A 14,038-nucleotide genomic window follows, 5' to 3' on the forward strand; every position below is an offset into this window, starting at 1 on the left:
CTTTCCCTCTTGGCAGCAACAGAAGCATCCATGTTATTCATAGCTTCCGCCATTTCGTCATCCCTATTGACATTGACTCTTGGAGCGTCATTCCTTCTTGGTGGCATGGTTTTCCTATAAAACCATCATCAAGAAGAGTCTTAACACCACTTCAAACAATTCCAAAACTAACTTCCGACTACATCAACACATAATAACTAACCCTGATCTAACAACTCAGACAAATTACCCCGATGCATGATTAGATAACGACTCCCAACCTACAGGTTGACCTACAATCTATAACCAAAAGCTCTGATACCACAATTGTAACAACCCATTTTTTTAAACAAATTCAAATTCATAAATAAAGAAATAAAGAAAGAAATACTTTTGGATAAAATATTTAAGTCGTAACACAACAACAAAAGTCAACAATATTTACAAGCAGCGGAAATAGTTTTTGAAACAAAAATCCAAAGTATTTAAACATCAAAATACACCGGGGCTATGAGACATATCAGACATAGCTCATACCCCTGGGGTATTCTCGGCAGACACCTATACAAAAGCACTGCCCCAAGAATTTTTAACTCCCCCACGTCACATCAAAAAGTGGTACATAGACCCATCAAAACAAAAGTCAAGCTAACAATATAAGGTATAGGTACAATCTTCCAAAATAAAGTAACCACAACCGCAAAAGAAAGACATCTAGTCCCTATACAACCATCTAATCTGATCATGCTACAAAAAACTATACAACCCGGGTGATCTCCATGCTCCCCGCAAAATCCTCCTAACACAGCTTTGGTTAGGTATGTCTAACTACCTTCTCATCTCTAGGGTACTAACTGGTAGGATGATCCTGGTTCTCATATGTGGGCAAAACCTAGATTTCCAAAATAATTGTAAAAGTCACCAACCGAAATTAACAAATATCACTTAGCATTTAAATTTTAAATGCACAAAATAACCTTTCATCTTGGCATACTCCTTGAAAGGGTTTTCATATGTCAAACATGCATAAACAAGTTGAAAAATGAAGTTTTTAACAAAACTACACTATCGTATTCGAATACAACATCCTTCTATTCGAATACAATGCTAATTCATAAGTCAATATCAAAATCAACACAACTGTATTCGAATACAACACTTTGTATTCGAATACAATGCTATTTTGTAAGTTAGTAACATAAACAACACAACTGTATTCGACTACAACATCCTTGTAGCCAAATACAAGTGCGAAACAGTGAAAAATCATGCACAACTGAATTCGACTACCACATGGCGTAGCCGAATACAAGTGCTAAGTCCATATCAAAATCCACTTAAATGTATTCGAATACAAGCTCCACGTATTCGAATACAACTGCTAAATAATACAAATTTTAGTTTTGAAAACCTTTCGAAATCATTCAACACTTACAACACAATGTCAATCATCACACTTAGCAATTACGGCACAATCACAAACAACAACTAAGTATGTTTATACAATCATTTTAGTATAACAAACATGACTCGCGTGCCAGGCACCCTAATGCAACGCGTATATGCCAAAATGTATGATTCCAGAATTTCAACCAAAACCCTCCTCGAAGGGGCGTAAATCATAATTGTACCGCCTATCACAGACCAATACTAATTAACGAGGTGCCACCTATCACGGGTCAGCGCGATTTACTAAAAACATAAATAATAAATGTACCGCCTATCACAGACCAGTACTATTTATCAAGGTGCCACCTATCATGGGTCAGCATGATTTACTAAAAATGTGCAGTCTATCACAGACCTAGACGACGCGAAAATCCCCGCAAGGATAAGATGAACCAACAGATCACATGACATCATCTCGTGGCCCATCACGGTCACCACTATCACCATGGCCCCATCGCGATCACCATGTACTATATAATGCATGAGCATACTCTAACTCTTTCCACAATAATCATTAAGTAAATACAGATATTAAAAGATTCCCCGTTTTTAATACTCATTTAACAATAATGATTTTCAAATTCAACACAGAGCATACTCAAACATATATTTTCTACCACCACACATCAAATTTAATCCACTATTTACGTTAAATTTAATCAATTCAAATTCCACAAAATCCACACCAAGTTCAATCATCAATCACCCATAAATTTCCACATTTTCAAATGTAAATCACGCTAAATTAATTTTCGCAAACCACACCTCAAACACATCAATTTTAATTTCCTTAAAATACACATAAATGAATTAAATTCCTTTTCCACAAAATCACACATCAATTTCACCAAATTCCAACTACACAAATCCACACATAGCATCCTATGTGCAAGCTAAACATTTGGAAGGAGCCCTTACCTTAACGATAGCTTTAACAAGCGATTACGGCACCGCGATTAATTTCGATAAAATTTCTGCTCGCATCGTCGCTTCCAAAGTTAGTTCACTAGCACCGTAGCGGGGAGATGAGCAATTTTCCCTTCTATCACTTCTCGAAGCGAAACTCAAATGTCGAAGAAAAGTGGAGGTTTGTGTTTGACAGTTTTGAAAGCCACTAACACAGTTTTCTTTGTTTTCGAAACAGAGGAGAAGAAGAAAGCTGGGAGGAAAACTATCGAGCAAATGGCTTTGCTGGATTACTTAGCAAACTTTGAAATAGAGGAAAAATTTGAAGGTTAAAGGGAGAAGAAGGAATTTCTCGCGCGAGGCAGGGAGAGAAACGTTTTCTTTCCTCTGTTTCCTTTTTTTCCTTTTCTTTCTTCTGTTTCCTTTTTCCTTTTCTTTTCTTTTCTTTTCTTTGCTTTTCTTTTTCACACACACACACACATATATATATAGTAAACCAAACCAATATCTAAATATCTAGATATTTTAGATATTTACAAAAATCATCATTTCCACATCACCTCCCATCACTTCTCAAACCACTTTTTCAGAAAGATTTCCTCTCTCGCCGTAATTCAATTCGGCAAACTAAAAAACGCTGCATCTCAGAAAATTTTCCTTTCGACAAAAGATTCACCGTAAATAAAATAAAATTATTCCTCGACGAATAATTTTAATCGGGGCTCCAAAAATATATGTTTGGCATTTAACACGCAAAATACCAATAAAAATTGGCTAAAAAGCCTCAAAATTCAACATAAAAGCACATCAAAATACAATAATTACAAATTAAAACTAAGGGTTTTACAATATCATATTTGGATTAACGAATAATGAAATATTTGAAGAATTCTCATTAATGATGCAAGGAGAATTTGAAATGTCTATGATGGGAAAGTTGAATTATTTTCTTGGACTCCACATCAAACAACTCAAAAATGGCATCTTCATAAATCAAGCAAAGTATTGCAAGGAATTATTAAAGAGATTTGAGATGGACAACAACAAAGAAAATGCAACTCTTATGGGTTCCAGAACTTATGTAGATAAAGATGAATCCGATAATTCAATAGACATATCAAAGTATCGAGGTATGGTTGGGTCTCTTTTACATCTAACGACCAGCCGACCATATATTATGTTTAGTGTCTATTTATGTGCAAGATTTCAGGCAAATTCTAAGGAATCACATCTTGTAGTAGTGAAGCGAATAATGAAATATTTGAAATGAACAACCAATGTTGGCTTATGGTATCCAAAAGGCAGTATTTGCAATCTAGTTGGTTATTCTGATTCTGACTATGCAGGAAGTAAAACGGATCGAAAAAGCACAAGTGGCACTTGCCATATCAAAGGTAATGCATTAATATCATGGTCATGTAAAAAGCAAGCTTGTGTGGCCCTAAGTACTACTGAAGCAGAATACAAAGCAACAAGCAGTTGTTGTGCACATATTCTATGGCTCAAGCGACAATTATATGACTATGGACTTGATCTCGGATGCATCCCACTAAGATGTGACAATACCAGTGCAATCAATATCTCGAAGAACCATATCATTCACTCTCGGACTAAGCACATTGATATACGTCATCACTTTCTTTGAGATCATGTGCTCAAGGTCAATAATGAAGTAACATTTGTGGATACGCATAATCAACTAGCAGATATCTTCACAAAGCCATTGCCTAAAGACTCATTTTATAAGATACGAAGAGAACTCGACATTTTAAATGAAAATGATCTCTAATGAAAGGTGTCTATACTTTGTAAGTAACTTCTCTTCAAAATATAAAATCTTCACTTGATATGTTGATAAAACAACCAGTGTGTAGTTGAATACAAATTCACAATTTTCCCTATATATAAGCTTTTTCACGTTTTAGGTCATTTTTCACAGTTTCAGTAGTCGAATACAAAATTTCTTCAGTTCCATTTCTTCCAAAATCCCATCCCATCTTACATGCAATAGTTTTCCAATAACTATACCAACATACATTGCATCTAAGATCACTTCAAACTAACAAGTGTCACTTCAAACGCAAATTTCTCAAACCCAAAATCTCCATTTTTCCCCAAATCCGAAAACCTTCACTTTCACCATGGATGCTCGGAAAAGAGGTTCCAGAACAAAACATGCTGCAGTGTGTCCTTCAAAAAAAAGGGCTAGAACTGATAATGTGGAAGACTTATCTCGATTGCTTCACTCACCGGAAGAAATCGACCAGTTCCAAACCTACTACTCAGACAAAACGCTGATCACTCCTAAGTATGGTACTCTTGATCCTTTCTTTGATTTTATGTTTCCTAAGTTAATTAAGGCCCAACATTTAGAAGCTTTCATTGGTTGTAACGACCCCATCTATCCTGATTTGGTTAGGGTATTTTATTGTAATCTTAAAAAGGAAGGGTCTAAGTTGGTGTCTCAAGTAAAGGGCAAACACATTGAGTTAGAGACTCAAACTATGTGAGAAATATTGCAACTACCATTTGAGGGTCAGAAACTTAGGCTAGACAATTTGTGTGAATGGGTAAATATTACCAAATATGTTGCTTATGTTTCATTGTGTCAGTTTCACAAAGACACCATGGAACGTAAAAGGGCACAAGCTGGTTATGAATTTGCTAAGCAACAATATGGATTTGGAAATATGACCGTTGGCTACAGGCTATTGCATTATTTTCTAAGCTACATTATGGTTCCTAAGGCTAACAATTAAACTCAAATATCTGAATTTGAGCTTCAGATCATGTTCTTCATGATAGAAGGATGTGATTTCAACTGGTCTTACTTTGTTTGCTCTGTCCTATTTGCTTCCAAGGATGCTATTGGTTTACCTTATGCAAAAGAGGTCACCAGAATAATGGATAATTTTAAAGTGGATTTTTCAGGGGAAGTTATGTAAAAATTGAAAAAAAGGCAATATGCTCGATTTAAACGTGCTTCCGAGTATGAAGATAATGTGGAACGAAAAGCTTCAAGCCTATGTCCATAAAGGCGATCTTGGCCAAACATCTACTGATGTCCAAGATGACGACGACGCTGAGGAAACGATATTTGATGATGATCATGTTTCAAACCGCATGGTCTTGGACAAACTCAACTCTCTGTAAACCTTCATCACTACACAATTTCAAAATATGGACATCTCCAGCAACAACCGCTTTCAAAGCATGGAGACCACCATTGCCCAAAACCATGAAACTTTGTTGCATGAACTCAATGGCCTATCCGTCAAAATTGACTACCTTCACCTTCCACCGGATGATGAAATGTAGTTTGCTGCTGAAATTGAATTTGTTGTAGTTTCTTTATTTTTAAATGCTTTATGTTGATTTTGGTTGTAACTCTATGTTGATTTTAGCTTCAGATCATGTTCTTCATGATAGAAGGATGTGATCTCAACTGGTCTTACTTTGTCCGCTCTATCCTATTTGCTTTCAAGGATGCTATTGGTTTACCTCATCCAAAAGAGGTCACCAGAATGTTGGATAATTTTAAAGTTGATTTTTCAGGGGAAGTTATTATAAACCGTCCATTGGCAATTTGCTCGATTTGAACGTGCTTCTGAGTATGAAGATAATGTGGAACGAAGAGCTTCATGCCTATGTCCATAAAGGCGATCTTGGCCAAACATCTAATGATGTCCAAGATGACGACGACACTGAAGAAACGACATTTGATGATGATCATGTTTCAAACCGCATGGTCATGGACAAACTCAACTCTCTGCAAACCTTCATCACTACACAGTTTCAAAATATGGACACCTCCATCAACAACCATTTTCAAACCATGGAGACCACCATTTCCCAAAACCATGAAACGTTGTTGCATGAACTCAATTACCTATCCGTCAAAATTGACCACCTTCACCTTCCACCGGATGATGAAATGTAGTTCGCTGTTGAAATTGAATTTGCTGTAGTTTCTTTGTTTTTAAATGCTTTATGTTGATTTTGGTTGTAACTCTATGACTATGGTTTTTTGCATCGTGATGTAAAACTTGAACATATTTTAATATCAATTATGTGATCTTTTTATTCCCTACCTTGTGTGATGTTTTTATTCCCTATATATGCTTGGTATTTTGTTTGTTGTTTTTTCTTCTTTTTGATCATGTCAAAAGGGGAGAAAATTGGTATGTTGTTGTCGTTAAAAACTTTTGTAGGTCTTCCAAATTTTTAAAACATGATGGCATGAACTCAAGCTCAATGGGGGAGTAAGCATGTATTACAGTGGAGAAAAATTAAAACGGTCAAACACCACTTTGAATTCTCACAAACAACAAGGTTTTGTCATTATGAAAAAGGGGGAGAATATAAAATACTTATGTTTTTGATGAAGACAAAGACCAAGGAAAGTGATCAAGTTGCAAGCTCAAAAAGAAGTCAACAATCAAAGTCAACTATAGTCAAAGATGCTAGAAGTCTTATAATGTAGAGGTACATGATGCAATCTAATATTCTTATACTTCACATGCACATGAGAACCTTCATTTTAGCATATGTATCAAAAGAATTTTCAAAATGTCAAAATGCATGAATAATGTTTGAAAATAAAGCTTTTGAAAAAATCAATGTTGTATTCGACTATAGCATATTGTAGCCGAATACAAACTCAAGTGAGTAGCAAGAACTGAACATTTGTATTCGACTACGAGATGGTGTATTCGAATACAAGTGCTAATTCAACCGCTAAAACTGAACATCTGTATTTGACTATGAGATGGTGTATTCAATACAAGTACTAAGTCAGTAGCTAAAACTGGACTTTTATATTCGATTACGAGATGGTGTAGCCGAATACAAGTGCTAAGTTAGTAGCTAAGACTGCACATTTGTATTCGACTACAACATGTTGTAGCCAAATACAAAACCAAGTAACTGGCCAAATTCACTCATTTGTATTAGAATAAAACAATGTGTGTTCGAATAAAAGCTTTAAAGTTCAAATTAAAACTGAACATTACAAGGAGGTGTATTCGACTACACTCTTGTTGTAGCCGAATACAACTGCGAAATAATGTAATTTTTCAGTTCAGATTCAACCAGGATCATTGGGTATGTTCATCAAACCACTAGGAACAATTGCCACTGATCTGAAGTGATGTCTAAGGAGTATAAATACTTCATAGCTTCAGACTTAACGAATTACTTTTTCCAAATCTTTTCATCAATCTTAGAACAACTTTGAACAAACTTTCTGAATTATTTTGATTTAATCAATGTCTTAATTTCATATTTCAAGTACAGATTATACATTGTCATATCATTGAGAAAGGTTTTCTATTGTACTTGAAAATTCTATTAGATTGTTATCATTGTACGCAATTGTCATAAACTATTGATTTCAGTCAAAGTAATTGTTATAAAACCATTCAGGTTGTTGTGTAAATTGAGGAAAGTAGTGCTCTTTCTTCAAGTGTTGTAAACTAAGATAGTGATGTGCTATCTTAGGGTGATTGTTAGAAGTTTGTTGTAGAAGTATTAAAGTTAGACTTGTACTTATTCTAACAAAATAGTGGAAAATCTCATGTGGTGTGCAAGAGAACTGGATGTACCCTTTGTTATAAGGGGAACTAGGATAAATAGTTGTGTTCTTTATTTTTTAGTCATTTACATTTTTACATTGATTAATCCTAAATAGAAAAATAACCCACTAAGTGTCTAAATAAAGAAGAAAATTTATATATACCTAATTCACCCTCCTTTTAGGTGTGCCTCTGTACTAACAAAAATATTAAGATATCTTCACAAAGCCTTTGCCTAAAGATTCATTCTATAAGATACGAAGAAAACTTGACATTCTAAATAAAAATGATCTCTAATACAAGATATTGATACTTTGTAAGTCACTTCTTTTCAAAATCTTGAATCTTCACTTGATAAGTTGATAGAATTGAATCTTTAATGTATGAATATGTGCTTTCTCAACATGATTATGTCTTTTAAATATTTTCTTTCTGTAAAAATTCGACTTAAAAAAATAATTTTTTTTTCATCGTAGCCGAATACATGTTTCCAAAAAATTTTGTATTCGACTACAACCAGAGTGTAGCCGAATACATATTCGAATTTTTCCCTATATATATGGGTTTTCGCGTTTTTATGTCATTTTCTTAAAACTTCAGTAGCCGAATACAACTTTTCATCCACTTCCATTACTCCAAAACTTCCTCCAATCTTACATGCATACGTTACCAAATCTATACATTATCATCAATTGCATCTAAGATTACTCCCAACTCAAAATCAAAACCCCAAATCTCCCTTTTTTTCCCCCAAATATGAAAACTTCATCTTCTTCAATCTTTACCATGGATGCACGGAAACTAGGTTCTCGAACCAAGCATGCTTCAGCGGATCCTTCAAAAAGGAGGGCTAAAAATGACAATGTTTCAGACCTGTCTAGATTACTTCATTCACCTGAAGAAATCGATCGATTCAGAACTTATTACTGGGATAAAAAGCTTATCACTCCAAAATATTGTACACTTAACTCATTCTCAACTTTTAAATTTCCCGAGCTACTTAGGGCACAAAATTTGGAAGCATTTATTAGTTATAATGGCCCAATCAATGCTAACTTAGTTAGGGTGTTTTACTACAACCTTAAGAAAGAAGGATTTAAGTTGGTATCTCAAGTAAAAGGAAAATATATTGAGTTAGATACTCAAACAATTGGAGAAATTCTACAATTACCATATGAACGTCAGAAGCTTAGGTCTGAAAATTTGTGTGAGTGGGAAAATATGACAAAATATGAGGCTTATGTACCATTGTGCCGTTTTGATAAAAACACCATGGATAGAAAACAAGCACAAACTGGTTCAGAATTTGTTAGGCCACAATATGGTGTCGGAAATTTGACCGTTGAGAACATGCTGTTGCATTATTTCCATAATTACATTATGGTTCTGAAGGCAAAAAATTATTCTTAAATGACCGAATTTGAGCTTCATATTATGTTCTTTATGCTAGAAGGAACTGGTCTCAATTGGTCATATTTTGTCTAATCTGTTCTATTTGCTTCCAAGAAGGCCATAAGTTTGCCATATGCAAAAGATATCACCAAGATTTTGGATAAATTTTTAGTGGACTTTTCAGGTGAAGTAATGTATGCACCTTCATAAGAAAATGTGGTGTACTTGAATGTGTTGCCCAGTATGAAGACGAAGCAATCTTGGACAATCATCTATGGCTGCCCAGGATGAAGACGAAGCAGAAGAAACGACATCGGAAGATGATCATGTTTCAAATCGCATGGTAATGGACAAGCTCAACTCCCTTCAAACTTTCATCACTAAATAATTTCAAACTATAGACATATCCATTAAAAACATATTCCAAAATATTGAGACAACCCTTACCCAAAACCATGAGTTTATGGTGAATGAACTAAATGGCATGTCCCTCAAGATTGACCAAATTCACAACCCAAAGGATGATAACATGTAGTTTGCTGCTGTAGTTTATGTTATTTTCTTTAAATGTTTAATGTTTTTTTGTCTATAACTTTATGATAATGGTTTCTCATCATTATGTATGACTTAGACATGTTTACCTTTTAACTATGCTTTTGATGTTATATTTCCAACCTTGTGATATGATTTTATTCCCTATATACTTTGTATACTTGGAATATTTGTCTGTTGTTTTTCTTCCTTTTTGATCATGTCAAAAAGGGGAGAAAATTGGTATGTAGTTGTTGTGAAATAATTTGTAGGTTTTCAAATTTTCAAAACATGATTTCAAATTTGTAAGCATGCATTAAGGGGGAGAAAAATAAAAAAGATCAACTCTTTGAAGTTTTAACAGCAACAAGGTTTTGTCATCATCAAAAATGGGGAGAATGTAAATATACAAGACAATCCATATTTTTGATGAAGACAAAGACCAAGTAAAATGATCAAGTTGCAAGTTCAAAGATGCTAAGAGAAGTCAACATCAAGTCAACCATTGTCAATGAGCTAGAAGTCTTATATTTTAAGGTACATGATCCAATATAATATTATTACATTTCAAATGCACATGAGAATCTTGATTACTTCATCTAAACTCTAGCATATACAACAAAAGAATTTTCAAAGCGTCAAACTACATGAACAATGTTTGAAAATCAAGTTTTTGACAAAAGTATAGGTCGTATTCGACTACATATATGTGTAGTCAAATACATATAAAGTCAATAGCAAAAACTACACATCTATATTCGAATACAGCATGTTGTAGCCAAATACAAACCCAAGTCAGGAGCAAAAACTGCACATCTGTATTCGACTATAGCACGATGTAGCTGAATACAAAACCAAGTCAGTGGAAAATTTCAGTCATCTGTATTTGACTACATGGATCTGTATTTGAATATAAGCACAAGTTTTTTGAAAAATTTGAACGTTACAGAAGTGTATTCGACTACACTTATACTGTAGCTGAATATAACTGCGAAACAATGTAATTTTTCAGTTTTGATTCAATTTTGATCATTGCATATTTTCATCAATCTTTTGGGAACAATTACCACTGATCTGAAGTGATGTCTTAGTAGTATAAATACGTCCTAGTCTCAAGTTTAACAAAAATAATCTTTGAATAACTTTCTGAAATTTTTTGTGAATTATTCAAAGTCATACTTTCATATTTCAAATACATGTTTTACATTGTCATATCATTGAGAAAGGTTCTTTGTTGTATTTGAAATAGTATTAATAGTGGTGTGCTATCTTAGGGAGATTGTTAGGAGTTTGTAACTGAAGTCTTAGGGTTATATTTGTACTTATTCTAACAATATTTGAAAGTCTCTTGTGATGTGCACGAGGACTAAACGTACCCTTGGTTGTAAAGGGAACCAGGACAATTTTTATGTGTTCTTTACTTTTCTGCCATTTACATTTTACTATACTCTAATCATAGTCAAAAAAATAATCCACTAAGTCTCTAAAAACCAAATAATTTCTAAACACCTAATTTTCCCCCTCTTAGGTGTGCCTCTGTACTAACAAAGGATGGTGGAGCGTAAACTCCTTATCAAAATGTTGACTTTATCATATTATTGACTTGATATGTTGACCAGACGCTTAAAGTGACTTACCATAATCAATAGACGTAGGATTATCAGAGCGAGTTTGTATTTACGGATTTTTCACAACGTGTTGAGAGCTTGTTTATCAAAGTAAGAAATAACTTCAGCATATGCACTATGAACTTTTTTAGTAGATTATCTTTGTTCAAATCAGGTTTGTTCTAGGAACAATTCCTTCATCATGTTTTGATTGAATAATTTATTGCAATAATGATTTCATTGAGGATGCAGTAATAGATCCACAAAATGGGGGAAAATATCAGAGGAAGTGAAGATGTCAAAGAAAACAAAGATTTTAGAGTCAAATGAAGTCAACACAATATTTAGACTCTGGTTATTACACACACTATTGTATGCACGCATCTGCCTATGAAGATTTGTCTCTGAGGCGTCTGCCTAATGTGCCTCTAAAACTTATGGGCGTCTCCCTCTAAAGTTTGAAACATGCCTCTAAGACGCCTATTATAGTAACTTTGGAGCTTCTATTCGAGTTGCCTCTAAAGCTCAAGTTCCACTCTATCTAAAGACTACAAGGTGACATTGCTCAAAGATGTTTCCTCTGATATGCAACATAATCTAAAGATGCAACATAATCTAAAGATGCAACAAGGTGACATTGCCCATGTAACTAATTCTAAGTCATGCAGTTTTGCCTCTAACTACCTAAACCAAACAACACATCATCTAACTCCGATGATAAAATTATGTTTTGATGAAGAAAGTCAGCGACTCTGATGGAAAGTCAACTCTCTAATGAAGACTAAGTTGTTTCTTGATTTTGATCGTCCAAGAAAAAATTCTGATCTACTCTCACTACTCTTAAACAAGCATATTAAATAAGATTCAAGGAAAATTATTTTCAAGTGCTATTTGGACATTCTCGCACATAATCATTTTAGAAGATCCGGTTGAAGATTCCTTTTGGAATTAATCAGGCTTCAATGGTCATATTCCCAAACCGTAGCTATTGAGGTTTATTTTGTTTGAAGATCTTTATTGACCTCACGCAAGGAAGATACACTCATAATTTGTTTGGGACAGTATTAAAAATCTAATTCATGCTATATAAAGGGATCAAGTCTAAAGAAGAATACACAACTCAACAACTAAGAAAACCATACGAACTCAAAGTTCTCTAAGTATTCAGAATTCAAGGTTTCAGTTTTAGTAAAGGCACTTGTTCAATTTTATATTACACTTGTGCTTAGTGCTTTGTTTTAGTGTGAAGTTCGTTGTAATCAATTTGACTAGAAGAAGCTAAACCTCAGTTTCACCTCTTTGTAACCCAACACAATAGTGGCTATTCTGCCTCAACGAATTGTAGGTTTTCAAGTTGGAAATTGAGAAGACTTAACTTGTAGGGTGAAAGTGTTGTAGTGCCCCAACAATTTGTAGGTTTCAGGATGGAAGTTGAGAAAACTGACTTGTAGGGATATGTGTTGTAAATCAGGTGATATGTGTTGTAAATCAGGTTAGAATTAGTGGATAAATCCTTCGGTGTGAAAGGATTAGACGTAGCTACCATGTTGGTAGTGAGCCAATATAAATCCTGGTGTTTTTCTCTTTACCCTAATACTTTGTTTTACTTTTGGCTTTGTTCTGATTTATCAGTTCTAGTATCCTGAACAAGAATTTTGAAAACAAGTTTTAATAAGGTAAAACACAATTCAACCCCTCTTCTCGTTTTTTTGCACTTTCAATTGGCATTAAACCTTGGTCTCAAGGCTGAGGAGTTTATAGTGTTTGAGAAAAGTTTCACTTTTTAAAATGTTTGGTTTTGGTGATAAAGCTTCAGGAGGAATCATCAACAAACCCCTTCTTTTTGATGGATAGCTCTTTGAGTACTGGAAGGATAGATTCAGAGATTTCATTATCTCACATGATCATGTGCTTTAAGATTTGGTGGAAGATGGGTACATTGATCATACAAATAACGATGGTACTCAATTTTTAGAAAAGAGTTGAATGGTGTTTAGAAGAAGAATTACAAGATGCACCATAAAGCCAAAACTTTTATGATCAATGCGATCACATTCAAGGAGTTTAATAAGTGCACCAACAAGGAGACAACTAAGAGTATATATGAAAATTTAGTTCTGACCTATGAAGGAAGTAGGCAGGTTCAAGAGGCAAAAGCTAATCTTCTGGTCATAAAGTATGAGCTTTTTCAAATGGAGGAAGATGAAGACATTGAGACTATGTTTTTGAGGTTTCAGACTATAGGCTCAGGGTTAAAAGTGCTTAAAAAGAGCTACACAATTGCAAATCATATTAAGAAGATTATCATGAGTCTACTCAGCAAGTGGAGATCCAAGATCAATACTATTCAAGAAGCAAATGATTGGAACATTCTTTGTTTGGAGAGTAGGGTGTGAATAGGCTAGGCCATGCAAGACTATGGAATGTCTGAGCCTAACCTACGATTAAATTTTTAGGCCTAAGTTTGGCCTACGACTTATCATAGTTTTTTTTTTTTTTCCGTCCTGACCTGACTTTTTTAAAAGTTGGTGTGACCTAAAAGCCTATTTAAAAGCCTTATTCACATTAAAACATTTAAAATCTTTATTCACCATAAACAAA

Source organism: Cicer arietinum, chromosome 4 (assembly GCF_000331145.2).
Source record: "Cicer arietinum cultivar CDC Frontier isolate Library 1 chromosome 4, Cicar.CDCFrontier_v2.0, whole genome shotgun sequence".
NCBI lineage: Eukaryota > Viridiplantae > Streptophyta > Magnoliopsida > Fabales > Fabaceae > Cicer > Cicer arietinum.